At 40.0% G+C, this 27,820-nt stretch overlaps 1 protein-coding gene across 1 annotated transcript in view; it reads left to right on the forward strand.

Moving 5' to 3' along the window:
- The first annotated feature begins 4,816 nt into the window (after nucleotides 1-4,816).
- PKIA (cAMP-dependent protein kinase inhibitor alpha) overlaps nucleotides 4,817-27,820 on the forward strand; it is a 44,531-nt gene continuing 21,527 nt past the window's right edge. Inside the window, exon 1 of the mRNA XM_057426262.1 lies at nucleotides 4,817-4,864. The gene's annotated coding sequence lies outside the window, so the exon portion shown is untranslated. The remainder of the gene's footprint in view (nucleotides 4,865-27,820) is intronic.

Raw genomic sequence — 27,820 nt, forward strand, 5'->3', positions numbered from 1 at the left:
TTATTTGTGGGACCTGAAATTATTTCATCTAAATGGTTTCAGAGGGATTCAGGTGACATTAACTTATTAAGAGAGATAACTAAGGATTTTTATCATGCATTCTTTCATTGCATTTCAACATCAGTAAGACTGCTTTGATATACAGTAGGAACTGCACCTACTGTATTCTCCATGGGAATTGCAAAATAATGTCCAATATCTTACACTGCACTGCTGCTGACAACTGTTTCTTCTGTCATTTTTTGAATGCTTATGTAAACTTTTTACCTAGATCTGTTACAAAAACTGACAGAATTTTGTAAGAACTGTTTATTCACTGGCTTGCTTTTTTTAAAATGAAGTCTGAAGAAACAAAAAAAGAATACTGTTATTAAAGTGTACATTAGTACTTAGTTTAATACTAAAAGAAAAAAAAAGCTTATGGCAAACTGTAATAAATAAAGTGTTTATAATAATTATATATTGTTCTCCAGGAAACGGCACATTTGCTTGCAGTGCAAAGACTCCAAAAATATTAGAATTTTGGAACACAAGAAAAGAACCTAACACAAGTCCAGAGGAGGTAGGCTATTTAGGCATTAAAAAAAAAAAATTATTAAAAAGGGAATTGGAGATCAGAGTTCTTTCTTTTTTATACTCAGTACAACCAATTTTCCTAGTTTCAAGAATACAAAATTTATAGAAGTCTACCATCTGCAGTGGTCCTCACATTTTCTTATGTTCTTGCACTACTTCTGCCTGAGGTACAGTTAATTTTCTTCATAATAGCTAGCAAGGGACTATGTTCTGGATTTGTGCTGAAAACAGTATTGATAGTTCCGGGATTTTTTCATTGCTGCTGAGCAGTGCTTACACAGAGCCAAGTCCTCATATACTGCCCCACCAGTGAGCAGGCTGAGAGTGCACAAGTTGTTGTAAAGGGGGACAGATAGGACAGCTGAACCCAACTGACCAAAGGGATATTCCACACCATATGACATCATGCTCAGCATACAAAGCTGGGGGAAGAAGAAGTGGGGGATGTTTGGACTGATGGTGTTTGTCTTTCGAAGTAGCTGTTCTCTTCCCCATCCCTTTGCATGGGATCGCATGCAAGCAGATGAGTGGGGCTAAGCTGCCTATGTGGGCTAAATCACAACAGTTCTCCATGTAATACATGCCTTCATTAGTCAGACATCTTGTAAATTAGATCTGCTTTTACCAACCCTTGTGGTCTATACAAAATAGTTTTGAGATTTTATATTGTTATTTCTTTCCATTACCTTCAGATGGAGATTTACTCCTCTGACATGAAAACACTGTTAGTTTTAAGTTCACTGTAGAAACGGTAACACCCATTTATATATATTCATTCATTCTCCTTAATTGTTTCTCCTTCACTCCACTCTTTACTCCAGCCAGCAATTATCAGGAAAACTCAATTTGAGGGAGAGAGACTAGCTTTTTCACCCCATGATCACTAAAACAAAGCTCAACTACTTTATTTCAGAATTTCCTTACATTTTTACAAGTGATGCATATTTTACTGTTTATTATTTATTTTCACAATCTAATTTGATTTGAATGTTGACAAATCTCACCTTACCCTTGCTACTTCTAAAGCCACAAATTTCATTTGTTGCTTGACAGCCTACTTCTAGTATCTTGTTAGAACTCACCCCCTCTGCAGTTAAGTCTGGAGTTCTTCCTTATACATTATTCTTCTCATGTTGTTATACATTAACACCTTACACTAACCTTATGCACTGTTCTTCTTATTGTTCTTATTTCTTTAATAAAGAAATGTCCAAGCTTCCCCATATTCAGCTGTTGAACTGATTTCACTAACCATAGCTTACCCTTTTGAAGTTGAAATGCTTAGATTTCAATCAATTTGTATTTATAGTTGCATTTATTTTAAATGGATTGGATCTGTGATTAATAAATTGAATATTACAGTCTCTTAAGTAAAATTTGCTTTCTGAATGTTGCTAAATGATCCACACCTTTATGTTTTTCTAATGAAATCAAATCTGTGTCTCATCCATATGCCCTTCCTTATTTTTTCCTTTTTTTTTTTTTTTAATAGTACTAATTAGTACTCTTGAACCAGGAGAAGTTACTTCTTTTGACTCTGGAATATACTACTAACAAAGAAATACTAATACTACTAATAACAGTAGTAGTAACAATAATAAAGATGGTAGAAATAATAATAATTATTCTTGCTTTTGCTCAGGTCAAGGATTTTCTAGTATGCTAATAATTTGGGGGATTGTGTTAGAAGTGGCTGAACCATGCAGCCCAATAGAACAGAAGCTGCCATGACTCCATTTTCCTAGGTCTAGTCAGTAACAAGTCTGAGCACCTATTCTTAATAGGCATACACACACTGTGTATGTATACATAAATATAATTATGCACATGGCCAACCACACAGATCAACATAGACACAAACACTCAAGCAAACACAGATGGCATGAACAGTCTAATCCTATCATCCTCTCTGGCATGGGTCCTTATGACCTGAGGTGTGACTTGCTGCTGGGACTTACTTCCCATACACACACACAGAGAACAAGGAGCCCCCTCACCAAGTAGAATAGTTAGAAATAGAGTTTGATCAGGCATGGGGCATAGCCAGACAGCATACTGACCAGCAGCCCATTTACACAGGACAAGCCCTACTTACCTCCTCACCCCACTACTTTCCCACACTTGCTCATTTCCGTATCATCTTGATCCTTTCCTTTCCCCGACTTTGGCTCTTGCCCTAAACATCCCACAATAACCCTTGTACAATCCCCAAATGCTCTTCCTATTATGCATCCCATCATGTGTCCTCTAACCCTAGGCTGTAACCCCCCTCAATCTGCAACACACAGAGCTTTGTGTTTGGCTGCTAGGTGTGTTGTTCCTCCCACCCTGCCAAGCCTCATGGGGCTGAGGCTCCCTGGGACAGCCCTGGCAGGGGCTGGAAAGTGTCTGCCCTCCTCTGACCTGGTTATTGGGGTTCCCCTGTATGCTCACATGCCCTTGAGTTCCTCTGTGTATGTGGAAATAAACTTTTAATAACCTAACCTAACACACTGTAAACAGCAGCCCAAAATTAGTGCAGCTGTAGAACTGTACAGGTAACAAGGAACCAAATAAGAGACACTGGCACAGTTAAAAGCCCCACCATAACCACAGAATCACAGAATCATTAATGTTGCAAGAGGCCTATGGAGATCATCTAGTCTAACCCCCCTGCCAAGGCAGGGGCACCTAGAGCAGGTTACATAGGAACACGTACAGGAGGATTTTAAATGTCTCTAGAAAGGGAGACTCCACAACCTCCCTGGGTAGCAACCACTATAAAAAGTAAACAGAATGAATTTCCAAAAGGGAACTCAGGCTGCAATTTTTTATATTTACGTAAGAAAGAAAGATTATTACCTTTATGAGATTCCTCTCCCCATTTCTGCTTTCCTCTACCACTACAGAAAACCATCACATCTATGTCCAGGCTGCTGTGGCAGCTCTTCTCCTGTTTCAGACCTCAGCACCATGGAAACAATTAGCATTTACTGTTCAGGTCTACTGCAAAACCTTGCTGAGGCACATCGCTACCTGGCCAACAGAGCAACGTGCCTTGGAAACACCTGTGTTTTGTGTTTTCCTGGGAGCTCTTCCAGCAGGACATTTCTTGACCAGACACAGCCCTGCCTTGCTTGTGAAACATGAAGAGCTCTGAGGCTACAGTGATTTGGCAACACATGTTATCTACCTGAACTGGCCTGCCTGGCGTTATCGATGCAGCAGCATAGCTGTGCTTGCCCTGCATATGGGATGGGTTCAGGAGATTGTACACTGTGACAGGAATCCAAGCCTTCTTCACGAGCCTGTCAGTTACCGAGCACATGCACAGCACTCTGTAAGTAACAAAAATAGACCTGCTGCCTACTGGTGGTCTTAAAAATACCAGGACGCCCTTGGTAAGGGAGAAGTGTGTCCTGGTGACCTTGAACGCTGTGCCTTTCCTCTCTCTCCTCCTAAGCACAGAGCAAGAGCCACTGGCAAAGACACTCCCCCCCCCCCCCCAGGAACAGGTGAAATTTTAGGCGCACAGGCTGCGCAGAGCTTGCGCGCCCTGAGGCCGGGAGAGGAGGCGAAGAGCTGCGCTCCCATACATCAGCACGAGGGATTGTAGCGGATTTTCCTTCAAAATATACACACACACAAACACTGAGCCCTCCCGGAGGAAGGCTCTCTCTTGGTTCCAGCCCTACAGCGCTGCGGGAGCCAGTCTGTCCCCATTCTCCGCCGCTTAGCGCGGTACGGCCGAGCCGGGTAGGGCCTCGCACCCTCGTCACCTGACACAGGGATGGCAGTTGGAACGGGCCCGCTAACGGGAATCCCGAGAGGAAAAACCTGGCGCGGGGCGGAGCGGCCCATCCTGCCGCCGTGCCAGGGGAGGGACTCCGGACCCGCAGCAGCACCGACGAGGAAACCGTGCCGCCCCTCGCAGATCCTCAGGCAGCGGGGTGCGTGTAGAGCCATGGGAATGCTGGCCCCTCTGGTGAGGGTGGAGCGCCAAGGCCTCGCGGCGCTGCAGCGGCCGGGCGGAGGGGCCGTCTCCCCCTCCGCGGCGGGAGCAGAATGCGGCGGCCCGGGTAAGGGGCGGGGAGGATGACTTCATGCCGCCAGAGCGCTGTGAATTTAGGAGCCACAGCTGCTGCTGGCGCGATGTGGGGGTGAGGAGACAGCGCGAGCTCTTGCCGGCTGAGGGGGGGATAGCGCCGGGCACCGCGCTTCACCGAGCCCGGGAACTCCGGCCGCTACTGGCAGCGCTGTAGGACGGACGGAGGAAGGGAGGAAGATGCGCTGAGTCGGTCCCTAAAAGGTGAGCGGGAGCTGCCGGAGCCGAGCCGCGGGGGCTGGTGGCGTGCGCTGCGGCGCTGCCCGGTTGGAGAGCCGCGGTGCTGCCGCTGGGAGCCTGCCGCGTCGGCCTGCCTGGCTGTCCGCTGCCTGCCTGCCTGCCCGCCCGCCCGCTGTGAGCGCGGGGAAGGCCCCGCCGGGTCGGACTAACGGCTCGGGAAACAGCAGCCGTGCTACGTGTTTGCAGGAAGGGTCTGGAGCCGTGCTGAGGTACGTAGCTTCCTCCTCCTTTCTCCTTTTGTGGCTCCCTCCAGAAGCAGAAAGACTGCCCTCTCAGAAGCGCCAGTGTTGCGTTTTATCTTTTACTGCCAGGGTGCGCGGTCGCTCCGTGCCAGCGCTCTGCTCGGCAGCCCGAGCTGCTTTTCTTGCCCTTGTCAGGAGAGATTCAGTGGCGTGGAGGAGGCATTTTGTTTGTGGTGTGGCACAGGACGGGCGCGGAAGCGGGGAAGGAGTGTGCAGCGCTGCGACAGGTGGAGGGCCGTGCTCCCGCTCTCCTCCCACTCTCTAGTCCGGTGCGCGCTCCTCAGGTGGCGGGAAGACATCTTAGGGCAGAGGGGTTTCAGGGGAGCACAACCAGAGAAGGTTGTCGCCTCATTTATATTCCTGGATTTGGAAATCGCTTCGCTAAAGGGAGTAATGAAGTTGCAGAACCAAAATGGATTCTGTTGACTTTTTCGGGGATTTCTGTCTGTGGTTTTTCCCTTTTTCCGTTTTTATCATCTAGCACGAGGTTTGGGACAAAATAGCAAAATTAAAATGCCTTTGTTTGCGAAATGGAAGAACTAGTGAGCTGGTCTTCCATCATATCACCTGTAGAAGTGGAAAAATGAGTACATGCAGCATTTTAGCTTGGCCATTTACATTGCACATGATTTTGCCATACGTACACAGGTATTGGCATTAGATGAATCTTTTGGATTAGTGTAGAAGGGAAGAAAAATCTGCCTGGCCTATGTTTTTGAGTGTTATGTTGATGATTTTTGGTTTTGTTTTCCCTTTGTTCTGCTCTAAAAAAGGTTGGTCTAAAGAAGGCATTTCAGTGCAGGAGGCCGGGGTTATCGTGCAGAGGCAGATCATTACAATGGGTACTATCTGCATGTAGTAATGGTTAATGGTTCTATGTGGTTTGGAAGCAAAAACAATGATTGTGCCTCTTGGAAGAAAAGGATAGGATGTTAATCTGTTCTTAATGAAAAAAAAAGAAGGGTATTAGAAGCTGAAGGTTATCTTATTCAATATCTGTATACTTGTATGTTCATCTTAAAAGGTTATCCCGTGTGTTCACAGAGCAGCTTGTACAGCTGTGGGATTCCCATTTGTGGTTGAAGCCTCTGGTCATGGTGCTAAGAGTGATAGGGGCAATATTTAGGGAGGTAACAGGTGGTTGCTTGATCTATTGTCATTTCTGGGATATGCTTAAATACATGTATTTGTGTCAGTACTGTTGCAGGGTACAGAGAGGGCAAATGATGGCAACAGAGATGGGAAATGTGTATAAAAGACAATTGAGGCTTCATAAGGCTGAAACAGAGCATAACTGGTGAATTGTGGTGTCAGAAAATCAGTTCAACAGACAAATCTCTGCTCTGAAGAACAGTCATTAACTATGAGCCCAAATAAACTTTTCCCTTTTAAGCACTCTAGCATATCCAATGTATGCATTTCAAGCTAGAAAAAAAAGCCCAAAACCTCATTCCATCAAACCCGTCTTGTTTCATCTACCAAACATTTACTTTGTTCTTGTAAAAGACTTGGGAGTCTGAGTTGTGGTATGTCTACTGCTTCTTCCTTTCTTTTCTAGAAAGAAAAGAGCATGGCTGGCTTGCTCAGCTGCTGTAGTATTGTAGTCATTTGCCCATTTCTCCTCTAATTGCCTTTGGCTGAAGGAAAACAAACAAACAAGACAAAAAAAATCCAAAGCCAAAACAAACAAAAAAACCCAAACATGTAGCTGAGTTCAGATGCTTCTTGGATTAGTCCACCCATTCTATAGAAAGTCCATTTCCTCACTGAAAGGATTGCAAACAGCATAGTATAAGAACTTGCTAATGTTGATGGCAGTTAGCACAATAAGTTTGGTTGGTTGTGCTTCCTTGCAAACCTAAAAAAAAGAAGTGTGTTAAAGACTGTTAGTTAGTATGTTCTAAAACAATGTGGTGTTGGGGATGAAGAAGTATCTGCCCAAGAGCTGTACATTATCACAGATGTGAATGTATGTCTGATTGGTTTGACATGGAAAACTTGAATTGTTTTTGGTTTTATCTTGTGTGTACTGCAAATTCAGGTGGTGTAGTCATGTAAAATGAAAGAGTGCATGTGCCTGTGCCCATATTAAAAATATATATCTAATTATCAGTGTGAATTTAGTTTAGTGGTGCAGCTGATGTAAATCCACTTTCTGCAGACTTCTCTTCCAGAGCTCCTCTTCCTCCTTCTGTTACTGTGACTTCAATACCTCTTTCAAGAAAAGAGAAGCATCTTTATTATGGTTGATCTGAGGCAACAGCCCTGGTGACTGGAAGAACAGCCTGGTTGGCCAGCTGGTGATGCCAGACAGGCTGGGTAGCAGCTGAGATTTAGCTGCCTTTTCCTCAGAGGGTCTGCTATTTTGGAACTCTTTATCTGGGTTAGCTCTTTAAATTTGTAAGAGCTTAATTATCTTTGAGATTTCTAGGCTGCAGTCAGCTTTTGAACTAGCAGGTTCATTTGACCAAATTTATGAGTGAGGGCCAGAGGGGTATGATTGCGAAAAGGCTTGTTTCCTTAGAGCAAACTGGAAACCCCAGTAACCTTGAACACGCTTGCAGTTGCAGAGGTTTTATTTCACTTGTGGCCCTTTCCAAAGGCTGAAACAAAATAGTTTGGGTAATATGTTTTCTATATGAGAATGTTTAGAGCTGGTGCTTCTATGTGCTTTTTGAACTAACTGAAATAACCAGATTCCAGAGCAACCATGTAGTTTTTCAGTTATATTGTTACTAGGCTTTGAGTTGGATCATTTTCCCTAAACTAATAATTCTTTAAAGGAAGGCTTGAGCAGGGTGGGAGTGGATGGATAATACACAGTGAATTTAAAACTGTGTACTTTAGCATGTGCAAACAGTCAAAAGTGTTTTAACAGTAGTGATGCAAATTCTTCCTCTGAAGAACAAATACATTGACACTTTCCAAATGCATGCCCTTTATATGCAGTAGATAACGTTTCTTGGTGAGAAAAAAAATCCATATGAGAAATAAATGTCAGGCGTACTTTTTCTCCTACTACGCAAATGGATTTCATGTTGGACTCTTATTACTGTCAGTAAAAGATCTTTATGTGAGTGGCCAGTCAATTGCAAAGGTAGCAATTGCTAAGGAGAACTGAGAGTTTTATCCATTTATAATAGATTAGTGGTGGGAGCAAGGCAGACATTGAGTATGTTTTCATCTTGAATTCAACCCAGTCAGATAGTCAGCACTTCACAACCCAGGTAGTGTGCACTTGAGTTTAATATCTGAAATATGGAGAGAGAAGTGCGGAGTTTGTGTATGCTTATTGCAAAGGCAAACTGATTCAAGCCTTCCTCTTTAAGAGGACTGCATGTGATGACACAAGCGTGAATCCATTTATATGTATTAGTTTCATGATGCATTGAGAGGCTAGTTTCAAGAAAGTCTTCATATTGTATACTCTCACAAAATGAGTCTATTAAAACAACATTGTAAAAGAAAGAATCAGATTGTACAAGAACTCTGTGCTTCCAGTGTATATCCCTGGATATGTGTCTTTAAATATAAACATATCAGAGGAGAAAGTAACATAAAATGGACTCTCATAAGGGAGTTGGTGCAAATGTCCCAGCCAAAGCCAGATCATATAAGTTCATTTTTCTTCCCTTAATTCTTACCGTAGAATGAATAAGCTATAGTAGTATTATTTGTCCTCCCTAACATACTGAAAATAAGCTGCATTTCTGAGCTGGTTGCATTTCTGTGGTGGTAAGATGATTCCAGGGTATCTCTCCTCTTCTTCCGTGGGTGAACCAAGTATAAAATATCAACTTGGCAGAAGAGCTACAGTGGAAGAATTTCTGTGCCAGCCAGTGTCTATTTCTCTCCAGTAGCATTTGTGTTTTTTTTCTAACTTTTATTAAAATGAATTTTAAAATTGGCTATGTTACTGTTATTTGGCTTTACAGGACTCATGGACAATTTAAACTGCCCTGCGTTCAGAAGTGTTTTAAAACAACTGGCTGGTCTTTTCACAGTTGTGCATCCCTTTCTGCACTAACGTCCAAATAATTCATCAGATGTAATAGGCAAGTAGGTCTAACTCCAACATACAATATTAGTTTATCTTACTTTAGCTGCGTTTTTTTGTCATATATTTGCTCTTGCAACGATTCCTAAAGACCCAGAGGGATATCAGAAGTTATCTTGGTAGCTGTTTGCTAGCCTGTAAAATGTGCTGCAGCTTTAATGAGATCACATACATCTTAGCATATCTATATAATTATATATATTATATAATATATATATTTGCTAACTATTCACTCATTTGCCTTCTACCACCTACAGAATTTCCACTTACACATATGGTGAGCACATAACTATGGTGAAACGATCTCACCACCTGTTGTTTTAAAATAGCACAGATACTTATTAATGGTCCTTCCATGATGCTGTTTATAGTACATGTTAAACCTCACTTAAAATACTGTGGATCATATTGGTAAAGGATATTATTACTTTAGCAGTAGCAGCCTTAAGGTGGTTCCTGTTCAGCATCTCTGCTCATTGATTTTTCATAGGTAGAAGTAAACTTCACAGGAGAGTCAAAGCTGTGATGCTTAATGAGAAAGCTGTTAGTGAATCCCTCACAAGGTGTTCAGTGAAAATGACTGCTGCTACATGTATAGCTGATCAACCTGAAGAACTGCAAAAAGCATGAGTGCACAGATTCTCTACAGAGAGCACAGAAGGCTTGAACTCAGTTAATGTGAACTCCTTCAGGCCATGACCCAAAAGCAGAATTGTTACACTGCAAAGCAAGGGAAAGGAAATGATAGCCTTCAACACAAGTATGTCCTAATTTTTATATTTTTTTTCATGGGAAAAATCGGTTCTAAACTGACTAAACCAAATTTAGGTAACCAAATGTTCCATCAGTTCCCGGTTTTCTTCATACAATCTAATGAGTGACTTGGATTCTCAGCTTTACTTTTAAAGAATTTCTAGAGTTCTGTCTAATAATTCTGTTCTGGAACTTTCCAAAGTTGCCTTTGATAGATTAATTTATTCATTAATAATTTATTGGAGATTTGGATAAGGCTGAGGTTCTTGACTTCTTTTCCTCAGTCTTCACTGGCAAATGCTCTGATCACACCACCCAAGTCTTGGAAGGCAGACGCAGGGACTGAGAATGAAGACCTTAGGGCCGCTGTAGGAGAGGATCTGGATCGAGACAATCTTAAGAACCTGAGCATACACAAGTCCATGGGACCTGATGAAATCCATCCGTGGGTCCTGAAGGAGCTGGCGAATCAAGTTGCTAAATCGCTGTCTATCATATTTGAAAAATCATGGCAGTCAGGTGAAGTTCCTGAAGACTGGAAAAAGGGTAATCCCCATTTTCAAGACGGAGAAAATGGATGACCCGGGGAACTACAACCAGCCAGTCTCACCTCTGTGCCTGGCAAAATCTTGGAGCAGATTCTCCTGGAAGGCATGCTAAGGCACATGATAAATGACAAGGTGGGTGATGACAGAGAGCATGGCTTCACTAAGGGGAAATCCTTCCTGACCAATTTGGTGGCCTTCTATGATGGGGCTGCAGAACTGATGGACAGGGGTAGAGCAGCTGACGTCATCCACCTGGACTTGTGCAAAGTGTTCGACACTGTCCTGCATGCCATCCTTGTCTCTAAATTGGAGAGACATCAATTTGATGGATGGACCACTCGGTGGATAAGGAACTGGCTGGATGGCTGCACTCAAAGAGTTGTGGTCAATGGCTCAGTGTCCGGCTGGAGACCAGTAACGAGTGGTGTCTCTCAGGGATGGGTGTTGGGAACAGTCTTGTTCAGCATCTTTGTCAGTGACATGGACAGTGGGATTGAGTGTGCCCTCAGCAAGTTTGCTGATGACACCAGGCTGTGTGGCTTGGTTGATACGCTTGGGTTGGTACGCTTGGGAGCCTTGGGTGAGATGGTTTAGTGTGAAGTGTCCCTGCCCATGGCAGGGGGGTTGAAACTAGATAATTTTAAGGTCCTTTCTCATGCTAACTATTCTATGGTTCTATAATTCTATTTTGTCTAACCTAATTAAAGTAGGAATTAAGATTGTATTTCTACTTTGAAATCATCTGTCCACAAGTGTACCAAGAGAATTTCTTGATGTTAAGTGGCAGTTCGCTATCATTGTCACGTAAGTGAGATGTCAGTTTAAAAGGGCAGTCAGGATAAACACTCTGCTACTCTAAACTTCCCAAGGTGCTTGCTTTAAGGCATAGAAATTTCTTGATATCTGCATTTTCCTAGTAAGTTCTGAGAAAATACTGCTATACACTGTTAAAAAAAAAAAAAAGGACACATTTTCATGTTTTTATAATGTAAGTTTTACCAAAAGCTCTTTGGAAATATTAGGGTGGGTGTCTCTCTTTTGGGTTTTTTTGCTTGTTTTTTTTTTTCTGTTTGTTTGTTTGTTTTTATTAAATACATATGAAGACTTTATTTTGTTCCCTGTGCTGCATGACAGATGGCATTGCTTGGGTTTAGTACAGCTAGTAAATAAAAAAATAGGTGTTAACAGTAGAATGGTAGCTGTCAAATATCCATTCAAAGTGTATAGAATGGACAAACCCCTTTTCTTGTTCAGCGGAGCTGTGTGGCATATTGTAGACATAGCCTGTAAGAATATAAATCAGTTATTAAAATCAGACCACTTGCAAAATTCCAGGAAAGGATGCTTAAAAAAGTAATGCATAAATTAAATGTAATAATCAGCTTTTGATGCAGTCTCCTATTGTTTGGTGCTCAGCATTGATTTAGTTTTGTGAGGATGAAGTCATGTTTGCACTATTACATTTCATCACAGGGGGCATTGTGTTCTCACTGAACGTGTTTGGTTGATCTGATTTGTAGTCCCAGCTTCCACAATATCCTTTGGCATGTGTATGATTCAGTACATGCAGAGTGTAGGGAAGTAAGTCTTTTTGTTTTGCCTTCAAATTTGTTGCCTAATGATTTAATTTCAGGCCCTTTTTATTGTCACGATGTTAGAAATCTTAAATAATCATTTCCTTTTCAGTTTCTCATAAGTCATGTTTTCACGTATCTTACTATCTTCTCTTTTTTTCCCTCAGGAATGGAGTTGTCTTGGTGTATTTATTCTTTCTGCATGCATGGACTCTGTTCCATACTCCATTCATTGTCGCTTTTTTATGTACTTCTTGCAGATGTATTTCTTATGAGCAACGGTCAGAACTTAGGAACTCTGTTTACTAGCGTGATAATTCCTATTTGTTCCATTCCTTCTTTTTTTTTTTCCTGTACTATGCTTTTTTTGTTGTTGGTTTTTTGTTTGTTTGTTTTTTGTTTTGTTTTTCCTCTTTTACTAATTACACGTTTCATTTGGACAAATCTCTTGTGTCCATGTTAACTTCATTTGCATTGTAAGATCAGTACAATAATACATTTGTATGACCGGAAAAAAACTGGTGCCATTAATGTTATAAGTTGATAGCTGGATATAAAAAGAATGTCTTTTAAATGTAAGAAAGAGCAAACTGTAGTGTGTAGCCTTATAGAGCTAGAGAGACTTGGTCATAAGCCTTTGTTTTGTGTTACCCTTTTTTTAAACTAGTGGGATGATGGCAGCTTTACAGATTTCGGCTAATGTTTGTGAGCTCCAACATGGCAAGCAAAAAATAAGAGAACAGGATTTATTAATGCATGTAAGAATTGGAGTATGTGGGGAAAAAAAAGTAGACTCTGAAAGGCAGGCATAACATGAAACTCTTTAAAAACAACAACAAACAATCAACTAAAAATAGACTGCTGCATTTTAAGTAACTGGTATTTATAAAGTCTCATGGAGTCAAAGTGTGATAAGAGATGTGAATGGAGTATGCATGAATATAGAAGCTGTATGACTTGAAAGAGACACAGCTTTTCAAAATCAATTATAGCACATCTTAAAAGCCAAAGGAAACCACAACTTTTTGTCAGTAAAGCCCGTTTTATCATGTATTTGTGTATATAAAGGCTACTAATGTTTACATTCAGGTCTTAGACAAACACAAAAACCTTTTGAAAAGCAGAATATTTATCCTGAATAAGGAGTCCTCTAAGTTATCCTGAGTAGTGAGAGGCCTTGTTGAATTTTTTTTGTTTGTTTGGGGGGGGGGGGGGGGGGGGGGGGGGGGCGGGGAGTAGTTATGATGTGTGTTTTGCCTGCAGAGGGATCAGGTGTTGATCTGTTGAGTGGCAGCTATAATATAAGGTAGTGAGGAATTGTATAATGACAGTGTAATTCACGATGCTGCCACCACCACTGTGTGTCCTTTTAGAATATAATTTTGTATATCTACTGTGGTACTCCTAGAGCCTGAGTGGGGCCATGGCATTATTCTCTTGAATTTTCAAAAGTAAACCCATTGATAAATGATGAAAACCAGGTGCAAAGTCTTTACCCATCCCCAACATGTGCACAGAGCATTTCTAGAACTAGTAAAGTCAGAATGGGTATTTATAGAAGATGAACATGTTAGCCATGCACCCAGCAGAATACAGATACTGCGTAAGAAATATAAGCATGTAACATCACTTCCTCACTGAATACTTTAGTATTCTTTATATGTTCATGTAACAGTAGGCTTTTAATATATCAAAAGCTAATAATGGGGACTGATTTCATTAGCATGTGAAGAAGGAATTGCATGAAGATAATTTTGCATGGTATGATGCATTAGCTAATTGTTGCTCTAGGAGAGCATACTTCTCAATTGTATTCTTTGCATATTTATGCAATTGCTATACAGACTAAATAGCAAGATTTGTTTCTGTTATCCTCTTAGATACTGGGGAAATGTATTACTTATGAAGAACCTTTCATCATGGAAGATCTTCAAAACACTTTACAGCACTCCCATTTTCAGTGATAACATTTGCAAGGGATGAAAGCTGTTACTTAAACCTTGTTTTCCCAAAGTTGTATGGCTGCTAAGACTGCAGATCAAGGCGTTATTTATGCTAATCTCTTGACAAAGGTACTGATTCCTGGTGACTGCTACAGCAAGCTGAACCATGCCTTCTAAGCGGAAAATTCTTTATCGCTTTCATGCCTCATAGAAGCAATTTTTGAAGGCCATTCATCCGTTACAGGCTGCAGCTCTTCTTAAGCAGTGTTTCCAGGGTACAACACACCATGCAAATGTTTGGGGTTTTTTGTATGCTTACTAGATCCTCCAAGCCCAGTCTTTGATAGCATTTTTGTTCTGTCTTCCTCTAGCCGTCTTGAGCTGGCTAATCCAGCACGGATATTTCTTTTGCAAGTTCTGCAAATACATTTTCTTTAGCTGAATTTTGTCAGTAAGTAAAGTTTGCGTTTATAGTTTGGTCTCTCTTGGTAGTACACTATTTTCTAAATACGTGTTCTTAACTACTCTCTTGTTCATTTCTTTGGAGACTAACAGATTGCATACCTTAAACAAATACTTATAATTTCCTCAGCAAACTCCAGGGCAGAATTCTGGAACGAAGAAAACTTTAGCACTGTTCTGGGATCGGTATCCAAATGACTGCCTATCTTCCTGTAGTTGTATGTTGCATTAATTTCATAATGCAGTGGGAGGAAAAAGCACCAAAAACATGCTAAGTTTTTTCTGCTTTCCAGGGTGTGTGATCTGAGCTAATAACTGAACACTGTGGTTTTTGAGCCTTAGGCACTACCTGTGCACCTTGTTTTGGTGTCTAGGTATGCTTTTGGCAAGTAAGTTCTTTGATCCAGCTCTTTGTGAGAGAGCAGTTGCCTGTGTCTTTGCACTTTGTAGTGATCCATTATATTCTCCTCTCAGGGCTGCTTTTCAGTGTCTTCTTCCACAAATCTATCTTGTCTGAATTTTGGTGACAAGTATGGGTTTTTTTTGAGGGGTTTTTGTTTATATGGAACAGGTATCAGTAGGATTAGAGTTGTACTCTTTGCTTTAAGTTAAACACTGCAAGTGCTGCTGAGCACTAGAACAGTTTCATGTATGACTGTTAAACTGTTGCCAAGGATTTTGGTACGTTTTTGGCTTGTATCAGCTTGTCCTGAGCAAGTCCAAAAACTTGGTCTGGGAATTGGTATGGGTTAGGTGCCACTTTCCAGTAGGTAATATGAATATTGTTTAAAAAATAAACTCTATTAGAAACTTTTTAGTTTACCTGTCTTTCCCTTGATGGGGTTGCTGTTGAGGCAGGCCAGATTTTCAGTTAATTTGTCTTTTTTTTCTATTTAAACTGATGAAAATGGTGGAAGCTTTCCTGTGAGATCTTTCAACTGCTGTTGCTTCCGTGACACTCTTCTTGAACACTTATCATATCTGTAGTTTTCTCTGTTGAAAAAATTTCAGCTTTCCACCCCCTTTCTGAAGTATTCCCGCTCTGCTTAGTGAGCAGTAATTCCAGTGAAGTGTTTTAATTTATCTCTATTCTCTGAGCACATTTGAAGGCCTTGTCAAGGAAGGCAAATATACAGAAATAATTGGGAGCATCATGGCTTTTGTAGTAACAATTTAGAGGCTTTCAACAGTGTTTGTTTTGTGTTAAGATGTGATGTGAAAATCCAAGGGAAGTCATAGTTCAGCATCTTAATTTTGTTGATTCTCCCTATTGTAGTGTTAATTTATAAAAGTAATTAAGGTTCTTACTAACAGTGGCCAAAATAGTAGGCTTTTGTTTTCACCAAGAGTTGTCTTAAGAGATTCTTGAATATGTAAGGACATAGATGTGCTTAGGTTGGAAAAGATAACGTAAATAGGAGTTAACTGTCATGAGAAGAATGGGAGGTGGATCTAGCGAAGGTCTTTCTGAATAAATCTCTGGAACTAATGAGTGTGAGACCAATATGGGGGAAGAAGTAGTTCCTTTTATAAAGATTAGTAAAGCAAAACTTGAGTGACCATAAGGAAAGGTAGGTGTGATCTGTGCTCTGAACTTTTCCTCTCCTTTTCCTTTTCTGCATGTGTATGCATTTGTGTGGTAGTCAGGTGCTTCTGTCTTACAGTTTGGGCATAAAGTTTGTAAGAACTTCTTACAAACTAAGGAACAAAAAAGATTCTGTCTTGGGTTTTTTGCTTTCTTTCGCTTTTCTTTTAGGTTCCTACTTTCCTCTTCAACTAGCCAGCTTGTTTAAAGCCAAAAACTTGGCATGAAGGCTGTTTATAGTCAACTCAGCTGTTGTATCATTACATAAAAAAGTGTTCAGGGAGGCATGAAAAGATTCACCAGGATTAAATAGTAAAGAATATGGGTTTCTGTCATACAGGAGTAGCCTTTGAAAGCTAAAAGCAACTGAAAAAAAGAGGCATTAATTGTGGGAAGCTAACATTACATGGGAATCAGAAGATTCTTAAAATCCTTTCAGCTACTGAAAGCATTGATTCAGAAGTCTTTAGTTTACAAGTGATCAAGTATATAAAAAGAGATCGAAAGGAGGCTGGTTAAGGATAAAGAAAAAATGTTGAGGTGGCTGTTACGTACCTCCCTGTAATCAGCTGCTTGTGAAAAGGGTCTCATCTCCTAACCTTGAGTGTGGTTTAAAACCTGTTTGACCACAATTGTTGATTATTTAAGGTGTCATGGATGTCATTCATGATGGCGAGACATAAATTGAGTATTCTTGTGCTTCTATAAGTAAGATTGCATGCAAGGCCATGCTGAATGCTGGCGTGCCTGGTCACTGAAAGGGCGAAGTGTTCACAAGTTTAATTCAAGTCATCTTCCTTCAGGTGCATTTCTGCTTTGGTTAGGTTTTGAGCAATACATAGGTCACTTTCTCAGTCTCTCTCCATCCTTATTTACTGCTTGCTTAGTGAGCTTCATGCAGATTGTAATGAAAACACCTTCTGGCTTTTGTACTCACTTGCTTGGTTTCACCTGGGGAATCTGCACACAGCTGTGTCTGACAATAACCAGTTACTCCTGAAGAATCCTTTGTCATCCTCTGAAAATCCTTTCCTCTTTGAAAACAGGAGGAATAAACAAAGACTGGAATAAGCTCTAAAATGCCAAGCTGAGTGCCTCATCATCAGCACTTGGAACATCAACACCACACCTACTTGGACTGTGCGCAAGTACACATCCTTTCTATGGAAATTGGAATGGTGATACAGAGAATGGGAATGCCTAGGTCTCTTTCTGACAGTCCTGACAAATTTGAATAGTAAGTACTTGTGAAACATGCAACTTTAACATAACCAGGATCTCTTTTTTTGGTCTCATTGGTGGGCATGTTTTGCTGTTCTGTTTTGGGGGATTTTTGGGGGGTTATTTTTTAGTTTCTTCTCATATCAAAATGACAGATGCTACTCTTCTACCTGCACTGAGCAATAGTCCAGCCCTTTTATTAGCTGGAGCAGCTCCAGCAAGGTGTCTCAGAAAATATGGCTTAGCTCTTGCCTTCTGATGAAAATGCTTGTTTTGGCAAGTAATTTCTTTTTCCACAGCTGCTTGGAAGAGGATGTACTTGGTGCTTTCTCATCAGTCTTTAGCAGAAAAAAAAGTATGTACTTACACATGTGAGGCTTGTCTCAACATTCTGCTAGGTGCTTTGAGGGAGCTAAAATCACATAACCCATTTCAGAAAGAAAGTAGCTCATCAATTTGTCATTTGTAGTCTTTGCTATGTGAAGTATCTTTCTGACAAGATACTTTGTCTAATAACTGAAATAATTTTGACTCCTTCCTCAAGCTTCTTAGGAGAAGACATAGGCAAAAAAGAATTTTTTCCCTCTAAAGAAGACTTTTCTATGACTCTTTTGAATTATTTTTTTTCTGTGTGGAACTTTCATGGCACCCGTCTCATCTAATGACATCTGTGACCAATTTGCTAGTCTGTGTTTCTGTTACTATGCTTATATAAGCTACCAAAAAGAGTGGAATTTGTTTATCCCACTTCGTGGAGTACAGCTTGCTCCAGAAAAAACTCAACAGTGCCACTTAAACTGTTCACTATTCCTTTTTCTATGCTCCCAGACTCTTAAGTATTTTGGAAAAGCAAGGAAATTACAGGAGTTAAGAGAAAGCTAATATATATTTTATAAAAAAGGATAAATATAGTGGCTTAATTATTGAGCTCATGAATCCCAGGTGAAACAATAGATTTGATACACCTTTCACTTGTAGCTTTGAAGGGCAGTGCTATAATTAATGCAACTCACAGATGGTTAATGAAAAACATCCCATCAAAAGGACCCTGGCTTTAACTGTTTTAAAGATTACAAGTTTGGCTAAAGGACATAGGCTTAATAGTGTATTCTACTCACTGAAAACTGAACTTAAGGCTATTTCACATCTGCCAACCCCAAACACTTCTTGTATGTTACCTGTCATGTTTGCTAATTAGTTTCAGATGCCAGGCAACACAGTGGTAGATAACTACAGCAAAACATACGAAGTGTTAAGCTCATACCTATGTATTATCTACTAAAACTTTTCCATACCTGTCATAGCTGTGATGAATGCCTTGCCAACATGTGTTAGATCAGTACTGGCCCAGGCTGTAAGTAGCTTCTCCTGGGTTCACTGTGGAAAGATTTCTGGAAGATGAAATAGTTAGAAGTCTTACCTGCTCATAAAATACTGGCGAGTATTTATCTGATGAAGAGTATCTAGTTTTCTTTCTTGCTCAGTCTCTGCAATGGTCAGCAATATTTGTATTGTGTTCCCTTACCTTTCTCTGTCCTCCCTGACCATCTGCTACATCAAGAAAGAAAAGCAAGGGAGCAGTATTTCCTTCAGTACAAAGTAGAAAGAATTCAAAAGTACTCTGAAAAGCTGTAAATATCTGGCAAGCCATGTGATTTTGTACGGCTTCTGTATTTTACCAGTGGAATTTTTTTTCTATTGATAATTTACTTAGACACACAAACATGCAATCTTTCTCTTAAAATGAAACTGAAACCAAAGAAATGCAAATTAAGTTTGCTTTTTCAAGAGTGTTGATAATCAGAATGCTGTTTAAATACAACAAATTTGTCAACAGTACCCTAAAATACCTATTCATAAGGCTAAGCATGTTTGTTGGATGAATTCAAAGTCAGCACACAAAGTATTAAGGGTCCTCCCAGGCCATATTAAAGATGTGTATGACTAGTGGGTTTTTTGTTGTTTATATGTAGTCCATCTGTCTTCATGTTCATTGCAAATTTATGTATTAAATCCACCAAAATTATTACTTTCTTGCTGAAAAACTATGAAACTGAAACACTGAAACTCAGGGACTCATCACTTTGTGTCACTAAAATGTTTTACACCTCATTAATTCCTTGTGATTACATTGTGTCTTGGTTCTTTCTACTGGGAAATATGAACTTTATTATTTGTCTTTTTGCATTTTGAACTTTGGTACATACTGTTCTCCATTGTAGCTCCTTCCTTCATCTATACCAGGGTAGGATTCTTCCAGACATCAGTATGTTGCCTAAAAATCAAGAGGGGGGCTTAATGTCACATTATCTTCCCTACTTCCTTTGTAGTAGATATAATGAAGACTTGACTGCTGCGAAAACATAAGACTGCCAGCTGTGCCATATGCATGTTATCTAGTAGCATGAAGAGAAAACTCTTTATATAAGTTGCAGACAGAGATGCTGACTGGTCTTTCAAATTAATTATTGAAAATGACATGAGAAACACAAGATGAAAACATGGAAAAAAAAGATCCACCAATTATAGTAAGCTCTCTTGAGGAGTCTCTGAGAAGGAGCTTTTAAAAATGTAAAACAGCAACAGAAAAGACACCTAATTTATAAAATTTCTTGGTTTTTAGTGCTGTGGCCAAAACTCCATGTGAGTGTTGCCTTTGTAGAATCCTTTGTCTTCAGCCTCTAGCAGTTCCAGTTCGCCCTGTTCTTGTACCTTCCTCTTTCTTGTTTTCTCTGAAAAAAGATCAGCATTGTGCTTGAGACCATATGTCTTAAGTGATTACTTCATGCTATATGAATCTATTGTTTTTTCTTAGTTTCCTTTACAAATTCATAGTTTAAGAACAAATTAACTCAAAGGCTTTAAAAGATCATAACTGCAATATAGTAATGAGGAAACCTCTCTGCAAATGTTTATTATAATGTCACTGCTAACAGATGGAATTTTGTACTACTCTTTTATTTTACTACTTCAAAAATTTAATTTTAACAGATGATCTTCTTTTAATGCCTGCTTGCCCTATGTATTCCTGAGGCTTTCTCTTCTATGTCAGCTTATAATGGAGATCATCGTTCTGCCTCCTGTGACATGCTACCCAGCTTGTAGATAAGATGTACATGTAAGATTTTATTAGATAGAATATGTGTATGTGTTAGTAGCAAAATACATAGCAGTGTTTCTCTTTCAGTGATTATCAATTTGAAGGCCAATGAGTGTGTATTCTTGCAGATTCAGGGGTTAAATACGCAAATCTTTTTCTCTTGAGAAATTAAATATTTTGACTGTATGGTTAGAATCTGATGAGAATTCAACCAGTGAACATTTTCCAGTAAAGTTAATTAAAGCTGGTATCTTGAGGACTCGTTGCTTTAATTTTATATCAGATTATACTTCTTTCTGCAACCTTAATTAATCGAATTTTGATGGTTAATCAATCTGTAGCAGTGGTTTGGGCGTAAAAATTGTCAAAGGATATGTTACTAATTGAATATTGGTATCAAGGCGGGGAGAAGTAGGTACAGGTCCCATGTCCCAGAGGTGAAATAGATTCTGAAGTCTGTGCAGGGAGAAGGGAAAGAGGTAAATGGCAGCTTGTCCTTCAGGACAGGAAATGGCAGCAGAAGGCAGACAGCAAAGTAATTAACAGGTCTTTCTCCAGAAGAGAAGGTGGCCTTTACTGTGCATAATTATACGGACTGTAATTTAAAACATGCTGTCTTGATCTCTTTCAGTGCCTGCTTCATGCATGCAGTCTGCCTATGTTTTAGACCTGTAAGCAGGTATCTATGTAGTCTACCTGAGACCACAAGCTGAGAGGACAGATTGCTTTGTAACGAGTCAGAACTCTCATCCTTTGAGGATTTATGTTGTAGATTAATCTGTAGATTAGTGGCTTTGGCCTGTAATTATGTTTTGAATCGCAGCAGGATACAAAGGAATATCAATTTTATTCTAAACATGGGCTGTTATCCTTCATCAAGACCTAAAATCTGATTTTATAAACTCTATGCAGATGTATGATTAAAAGGAAAATATGTAGTTACTTATATATCAGGGACAAGCCAAGTCTAGAGTAGGCCAAACTAATGCCAAGGAATCATCTTGTCAACACTCAGTTGTCTAAGTTGAGGGCTGAATTTCACAAATGAAATGGTGGTGGTGACAGATTTTTTTAAACTTGCGAATCATGATTTAAACAATATTTCTGTTAACCAATGGGCTTCACTTCTACAGTGCTTTTAATGAGACTGGGCTCTTAAGCCAAGAAGATACCTGGGAACTACGTGTACCTTTTAGGAGACTGAATTTAAAACTATAATCTTTTCTATTTTACTGAAAACTATAAGCATCTAGAACTGCTGGCCAGACCCTTTCTACATGCATGCCATCTGTCCCTCACCTAAGACTGTTCATGATCTGGTAACTAGGACTCTGATCCTAAACTGAATGAGGCAGCAGTGTGCCATTGCAGCAATTTGGACTGCTAGGTACATACTAACTCAAGGATGAAGAATAAAAAAACCTAATATGAAGCTTAACAGAGCAAAAATGGTCTGGAATAGTTGATTGATACTGTTATAACATCTCAAAGACATAAGACTATGTAGCTTCTTAAAAAATTCATGTGGTAACATTTGAGCTCTGGAGTTTTGATTACATACTTAATCATCAGAGCAAAACAGTTTGCCTTTGTTGGCAATGTAATCACCATCTGTGTTTAATCAGATTAGAGGTAGTGGTTTTGTTTAGCTTATCTGGGAAGGCTTTTTGTGTGGTGGTCTTTTTGTTGGTGGTTTTGAGTTTTTTGGTTTGTTTGGTTTTTTTTCTTCAAGCTTCATTTAACTGGAAAGTTGACTGAAGATGTTTCAAGTAAGCTTCACTGAGTAATAAGCATTTTTTTGGTGGTGTATGTGAACGGGAGAGGTGTGGTTGTTTCTTCTGGGAGTGAGGATTTTATTTATTTGTCTGTTTTTAAAAATCCCTTTATTTCTGTTTATACTCCTAAGTTGAGTACGGTGTCTGCCTATTTCTGTGCTGCTGTTTTTGTCATGAGGATAGTGCAACTCTTTGTTTTAATCCTGCTTTCAAATAATATCTTTTTATTGCCAGACTCCTAGAATCTGAACATGTCCTCTGCAGTGAAATTGTATTTGTTTTAGGAAAACAAAATTGTTGGGTTTTTTTGTTTGTTTGGTTTTGTGTGTGTGTTGTGGTGTGATTTGTGCTTTTGGTTTTGTTTTTGGTGGAGGTTTTTTTTGTGTTTTTTTGTGGGGAAAATGTGATTAAGTTTGTCTTTATTGAACTCATTAGCATTGGTAGTACCTTAAATGGTGTACCGAGATATGCCAAACAGGACTATGGTTTACTTAAAATTAATGTTTCTAAGAATCATCACATGTTATGTAATGCGTGTTTCAGGCAAATAGTGACATTCCTGTTGACTTTACAGATAAGTTTGCCTCAGTTGGCAGACAAGTCAAGTGTCTAGAAGATTTGTACTGATTTCCCTTAAAAAATCTTGGCACAGGTAGATCACTTTGGATGCAAATGTGTTATTCCAGTAATGACGTCATGCAAAGTAGTTTTGTGAAAAGGAGGGGATGCATGTCAATACGTGGATTTAGCAATGCTTCACACACGGATGCGGGGCCCAGCTGTGTGAGTCTTCATCCAAAGGTCAGCTATGGGCAGATAGTTTTCTATTTCAATTAGCTTTCTGATTCCTGACTTACTCTTTATTTTTCCTTTCTGTTTTGCAGCTTAAAACTTTTTAAAAGTTTATATTTAATAATTAATAATAGAATGTCCTGGGTTTGGCTGGAATAGCGTTAACATCCTTCCACAACATAGAATGAAATAGTTAAAATTTTGACTTGTTTTAATATTTGATATTGGAATAATTCCTGTAGGAGGGGGAGTGAAAAGAGTAGCAAAATATGAAAGGGGAAAATATTGCTTGATTCTGAAAATCGTATTTAAAGATTTTGCTAGCAGAGGGTTAACAAGCAAACTGCTTAGAGGGAGGTGGAGCATTTTAGAAAGATTTAAAACAGACACTGAGGCTGAGCCAGGTTATGGTTAAGATCTCTCTCATCTGGATGTTATTTCACTCGGACTGTGCTGAAAAGCTTTTCTGAAATGAAGCTTGTCTTCTCTGAAGCTTGTCTTTTCTGAAATGAAGCTTGAATCTTGTCTTTTAGTTCAGCTCTGATTTCCATGGAGTCTATAATGAAAGTAAATATGGAATGTTATCTGTTATGCATGTATGAGTACTAGACGTTTGAAAAATACTGGTGCTGTTTGTGAGGAGGATGTAGGTATAAGGTATGCAGTAGCAATGTAGTATTTCATTCAAAGGAAGGCTTGAAAAGATCATTTTCGGTGCCTGAGATGACAAATTTCAAAGATATTACACTAAAAGTTAAAACCTACTTACCTAAAGGTTGCCTATGATGTACATGTTTAATTCAGTGTTAATAGTCATGTTAGAAAATGCGGGCATTAATTGCTTACTAGTAGAAACAAAAAAGTCTTTGTCTCCTCCCTCTCACATCTTTTTTGTTTTTTTTACCCTTTGTTTTTTACAGTATGGGTGAACTTCCGACTTTGCTGAAATAAAAGTGTGTTTTTATCAAAAAACACACTTTTTTTTTCCTGGTCTTGAAGTTTGTACTATATCTTCAGATTTCATGAGTGGGGTCCCATATTTCAACATGACCTTAAACAAGAAGGGATAAGAGGCTTGTGCTTGCTGGTTTCTTTCACTCTTCATCCCAAGATACTTTTTAGAAGGTTGGTTCTTACTAATTCCTGAAGCATGAAGCCCTTTGTAGTATCTCATGTCACCTGAAAGTGAAAATATGAGTGTTTACATACTGTGTTCATTCACCTAAACTTGGTGTGTTACTTGCATATGGGCAAGTGTCTTCACCAGTTGTTCTTGTGGATTCTTGGGAGTAAACCCACAAGCAGAGATGTTACCTCTTGCAGTGTGCTTGCATCCTTGGCACTTCTTGCTCTTCCAAGAGACATTAATTCCACTGAATACTGTGGTGTGATCTTGAAAAAAAACTTGCGATTTATTTTTTTTTTCTATAGTGAACACTTTCTTTAAAGTAGCCTATGGGCTTGAAAAGCTGCTATATACTCCTCCTCTACCTACCTTGCTACAGAAACCTAAAAATGTCAAAGCTAATTTCATGTTTAAGGTATTTAAAATAACAGAGAAAAGATTCCTTGCCCACTCATCTAAAACAAGAGCGTCTGTCTTGGGGTGGGGGGGAAACACGTGGCTTATGGTGCCTGTAGAAGTCATGTTTACAGCGATCATGATCTTGGATAGTGCTGAGATTTTCTTGGTCTGTGATGGTAAGTTGGTGAGTAGAGAATAGTGCCTTATTATCTCTCTTTCTCGTGGTATTAATGTACTTGCACATAGCCTTTGGCTGGAAAGAGACAGCTTCATATCAGCTGTGAGTATTGGGGATGTGTGATGGATGAGATCGTTATGTGACTGATTTTCCAGTCTTTAGTGAAAGAAAGTAACAGAAGGGCCATTTCAGCAAGTACTGAAACTTAAGGGAGACACTCAGAATTACACTTGGGGTCATTTATATCCAATTAGTATCTTGGATAAATATGAATTTTATTGGTCATTATACTGGATATTGGTGTCCAGATGTTGGAAGTGAAGTGGGTGCAGGTTGGCCTCTGTGTGGAGGTGCCGGGGCTGCCCCATGTTGGGCACAGCCAGTTCTAGTTGGCTCCACAGCCCTACTGCAGGGTAAGCCAAGCCCCTCAGTCAGGATGGTGGTGCCTCTGGGAAAATATCTTTAAGAAAGGGGGAAGGGGAGGAGGAGGAGGAGGAAGAGAAAGCAGCCACACAAGTAGAAGAGGAAGAAAAGAGTGGGTAACAGCAGAGGGAACACAAAGGTTGAAGGAGGAGGAAGAAAGAGGAGGTGGTGCTCTAGGCACTGGAAAAGAGATTGCCTGTGGAGGAGACTATAGTGGAGCAGGTATTTGCCTGCCAGTATGTGCCACACTGGAGTTGCCTGATAGTTCCTAAAAGAGCTGCAGCTTAGGGAGCCCATGCTGCAACCTGTGGGAAAAGGCTGTGGAAAAGACCAAAGTGTGAGGAGGAAGGTGTAGCAGAGAGGAGCTCTTATGGACTGACCTGATTGCACCTTCCCGTCCCCTTGGGCTCCTGTGTGGTGTTGGAAGTACAGTAGCTGGGAACTGAAGGAGTGAAGCTGAGCCTGGAAAAAAAAAGGTGAGGGGGAGGGGCGGGATTTGAAACAATTTGTTTCTCACTATCCAAGCATAATTTAATTGGCAGTAAATGAATTTTCCTGAAGCCAATTTTGCCAGTGGTAACGGATCTCCCTGTCTCCATATCAACCTACTTTCACCTTGTTTTCTCCCCCTCCCTTACTGAGGGGGAAGGAGAGCACAGCTGGGTGGGCATCTGGCAGCCAGGTTTCTATGCACTTTCTTATCATGATTTGCCTATATATCTGTCTCCTTTTCATTGGTTCTCTATTACTTAATTCTTCTCCTTAATCTCTAAAGTTTATTTTTCTACTTGTACAAGGCACTTTTGTAGTGACCAAGATGCATGTGTGTTTTTTTCTGTTGCTTTAAATTTAGAGCAACACCTTTCATATAGATACCTTCCTCCGCTTTGAGGTTATACCTACAGTGTGCCTCTTGTGGGAAAAAAAAATGGTATCCAGAAGACTCGTTCTTGTGGGTGGTTTGTATTCTTGAGGGGTTTGTACCTTTGCCAGGATTTTAGAATTGGAAGTCTCAGGACATAGTCTGCCCACAGATGCATTCTTTCTGTAAGCAGACAGCTGGTACTTCCTTTCATTATCCACAATACACCAGCAGGTAGGAAAAAAAAAAGAGATTCTGTGCTTTATGTAGCCTCTGAAGGGTCAGGTAAGCTCTCAAGTATGGAAGTACTCATGTAGTTTTAACAACATTAATTCAGGAATTAATTGTGCAGTAGTAAGGGTTTCTGTGCATTGTTCAGCTTCTGCTATTACCTGTGTGTTTATGCTCATATCTAGAAAATAATTTCTTCTTTTAGATGAAGAGCTAGGACATTAGAAGGATAAGAACTAAGTATTTGAGCTTCAGTTTGGCTTGAAATCAAGATCAAAAGTAATATTTGACCCTCAGATTCAGAGCTACAACTAGCTCTGATTAAGTAGTTGTGGTTTGCAGAGTTTGTATCTTCCTTGGTTGTTGAGTATCATATTTATGATATGGAAACCTGGGTTTCACAGAATCACAGAATCCCAAGGGTTGGAAGGGACCTCAAAAGATCATCTAGTCCAACCCACCTGCAAGAGCAGGGCAACCTAGAGTACATCTAGAAATGCATTTAGATCTGTGTGTCAGGGATAAATTGTGTAAAGTAGCAAAATTGCTAATTAAATATTAGTATGTGCAAACCATCCTGTAATTTCAGGACATAGAAACTTGTTGGTATTAGGGACAGCTCTCTGAAGTGCAGGTTTTACAGTCCAAAGTGTTCAAAATGATCCTATGTCCCAAAGGATTATTAGGAACAAGGGTTGTTGGTTTTGCTTTATTCCTCTTTGCTTAATTAGATACTTTTTTTAAACATGGACATGCAAAAGAGATAAGGTTCTCCTTTTCAGTCTTAACGTGGCAAACGTGAGGATTTCTTCTCATGTTTTTATGTTAGAAAATATTTGACCTGTCTTTCAAGTCTTACAAGGTGTAAAATGCAAACTGAACATACTAAAGGATTTTTCCCATTATTTAAGATTTCCTCATTAATGCTTTTATCTTCTCCAGCAGATCGTGCAACATTTTCAGGTTTCAGGCTGTTGACATACTGTGCAGAGCAGCACTGTTTGGAAGGATCTCCTTTAGGTCTTGACCTCTTTGCTTTCAAAACACTATTGATACCGATTTGAGTTTGAGCTGTACTTTTTATGTGGTTTTAAAGAACAGAGACTTGAAATGCCTGATTCTGGGAAAGTAACACTCACTAAACCATGCTGAATCATATTCTTGGGCAGCTTGGCTACTATACGTGCATGTGGCTACACATATGCATATGGAAAACTGCCCCTTTAGACCACTTCATGTATTTAGAATCATAGAATAGTTAGGGTTGGAAAGAACTTTAAGATCATCTAGTTCCAGCCCCCCTGCCATGGGCAGGGACACCTCACACTAAACCATCTCACCCAAGGCTTCGTCCAGCCTGGCCTTGAACGCTGCCAGGGATGGAGCATTCACAACCACCCTGGGCAACCCATTCCAGTGCATCACCACCCTAACAGGAAAGAATTTCCTCCTTATATCCAATCTAAACTTCCCCTGTTTAAGTTTGAGCCCATTACCCCTTGTCCTGTCACTACAGTCTCTAATAAAGAGTCCCTCCCCAGCATCCCTATAAGCTCCCTTCAGATACTGGAAGGCTGCTAAGAGATCTCCACGCAGCCTTCTCTTCTCCAGGCTGAACAGCCCCAACTTTCTCAGCCCGTCTTCATACG

This window comes from Pezoporus wallicus, unplaced genomic scaffold (genome assembly GCF_028554395.1).
Source record: "Pezoporus wallicus isolate ANWC-B61680 ecotype Strahan unplaced genomic scaffold, APGP_CSIRO_Pwel_v1 contig_4131, whole genome shotgun sequence".
NCBI lineage: Eukaryota > Metazoa > Chordata > Aves > Psittaciformes > Psittacidae > Pezoporus > Pezoporus wallicus.